At 53.5% G+C, this 2466-nt stretch overlaps 1 pseudogene; it reads left to right on the forward strand.

The window, feature by feature from the left end:
* The first annotated feature begins 686 nt into the window (after window positions 1-686).
* Window positions 687-2041, forward strand: LOC142784718 (uncharacterized; annotated as a pseudogene).
* The last annotated feature ends 425 nt before the right edge of the window (window positions 2042-2466 follow it).

Consider the following 2466-nt stretch of genomic DNA (forward strand, 5'->3'; position numbering starts at 1 on the left):
TAAGTGAGCATTTCATGAAGGGTTGTTCTCCGGCACTCAGGATCTTTCTCAAGGAGAGAAGTTGCAAAACCCTGAGTTCGCTTTGCGAGACTGCCGATAACTTCATGGAAGCACAGGCGCTCACAAACTTAGGAAGAGAACGGATTCCCAAGGATCCGGGACCTTCGGTGTCCAAGCCGGAGTCCGCGAAGATGACGGAGAAGCCTGCAAGTCGCTGTTTCCTTTGTGACAAGGCAGGCCATCGCGCAGCCGACTGCTGGTCCCGCACGAAAGGGAATACTTTCAGCCGATGCGGAATATGCAAACAAAGTGGACACAGCAGTGACAGATGCCCCGGTAGAAAATTTGGCAAAGACCAGGCATCCTGTATGCTATCGGAAAAACGCGAAGACTTGACACCTGAACAACATAAGAGTGGCTACATTGTTCTCCAAGACGGCGGAACAATAACCATCGTCAATGCCACATCAAGTCGACTATCCGCGAACGTTGGAGTCGCTGACATGCCTGTTGTGGAGGGGTTCCTAGAGGACAGACCAGTGCATGTGCTTCGAGACACCGGCTGCAACACCGTCGTCGTGCGGCAATCCTTGGTTCCGAAGGAGAAGTTCACGGGAACGACGAGCCCAGTGTACTTACTGGACCGTACTGTGCGATACCTCCCAGAGGCAAAAGTTCGTTTGCAATGTACATTGTTTACTGGGGAAGTACTCGTTAAGTGTATGACCGACCCATTATACGACGTAATTTTGGGCAACATCAAGGGCGCGGCATTGCCGGATACGTTACCTATGAATGAGTCAGCACCACAGCATGACCATGGCCACGTGGAAACAAGGCGTGCACCATGCACAGACTCTAGCAAAGGGAATGCTATCAATGGTGAGCAGGATGTATCTGGCAATTTTCACGCAACCCAACCAAGATCGAATGCGGAGGAAGCGTATGAGCCACCGCATGAAGCCATGGAAAAGTGGCCCCTTCCGAAGATCGCCGCCAACTTGGCAATGGGCGAAGAGAGTCGTTTCAGTGGCAGGAAGAAGCCTATCGTCGCCGAGAGGGTCCTGGGAACGGTGAAGTGGTTTAATGTTAAGAACGGCTATGGCTTCATCAACCGCAACGACACTCACGAGGACATCTTCGTCCACCAGACGGCCATCACGCGCAACAACCCACAGAAGCTGCTGCGCAGCGTTGGCGAGGGTGAGACCGTCGAGTTTGACGTCGTGGTCGGCGATAAGGGCTGCGAGGCAGCCAATGTGACCGGACCCGATGGTGAGCCTGTTCAAGGTAGCCCGTACGCGGCCGACAGGCGCCCGTTCCGACCCCGCTGGATTCCACGTCGCAATCAACGAGGGCACGGGTCCTCCAGTGAAGATGACGGCGCTTCGGAAAACGGAGGACAGCTCATGTCGCAGGGTGAGCAGGAGCTGGCCACCAAGATGCTCCAGATCCAGTCCAAGAGGTTTTACCTGGACGTCAAGCAGAACCGCCGGTGCCGCTTCATCAAGGTGGCCGAGGTGCAACAGGTCGGGGTAGTGGGTAGGAAAAGTCGTCTCTTCCTCGCCATGTCAACAGCGGCTGAGTTCCGGGACCACCTGACATCCTTCAGTGAGCTGTACGCTTCCCTGGGTCCCCCCAATCCAGAGAAACTGCCTGAGGATGGCAAGTTGAAAAGTGAGATAATGATTAAGGACAATAGGCGCTACTACCTGGATCTCAAGGAAAACTCCAGGGGGCGGTTTCTAAGGGTGTCCCAGACAATAGCACGAGGTGGTCCTAGGTCCCAGATCGCCATCCCTGCACAGGGTATGATCGAGTTCCGCGACGCGCTCAAGGACTTACTAGAAGAGTTTGGCACGGACGACGGAGCTTTCAAAGGAGAACTACCTGAAGGGCGCCACATGCGTGTAGAAAACAAGACGTTTATTTCAACATTGGGCAGAATACCCGAGGCATCTACATGCGTATCTCAGAGGTGAAGAACATGAGAGAGCGTTTCGACAAGTGCAGAATCTATTGGCCACGCAGCCTGTGCTGAAGTCACCCGACTTGCATAAGCCATTTGTTCTGCGCACGGATGCGTCTTCGCGGAGCTTAGGAGCAGTATTGCTCCAGGAACACCAAGGCCGTCTGCACCCAGTTTCCTACGCGAGCCGTAAATTACTACCCCGCGAAGCAGCCTACTCCACAATTGAAAGAGAAGGCCTTGCCGTAGTCTGGGCTGTTCGCAAATACCACATTTTTCTCTATGGCAAGCCGTTCACGTTGCAATGTGACCACCAGCCATTGACTTATATTCAGTCAGCTAGGCACCTAAATAATCGAGTCCCGCGGTGGAGTCTCCTTCTTATGGAATATGACTTTCACGTGGAACACATTCGTGGTGTGAACAACGTTGGTGCCGACTATATGAGTCGTGCGGCTTTTACCGAGCAGTGACTTAGTGCCGTTGTACACAATTTT

Source organism: Rhipicephalus microplus, unplaced genomic scaffold, assembly GCF_043290135.1.
Source record: "Rhipicephalus microplus isolate Deutch F79 unplaced genomic scaffold, USDA_Rmic scaffold_15, whole genome shotgun sequence".
In the NCBI taxonomy this organism is placed as follows: Eukaryota; Metazoa; Arthropoda; class Arachnida; order Ixodida; family Ixodidae; genus Rhipicephalus; species Rhipicephalus microplus.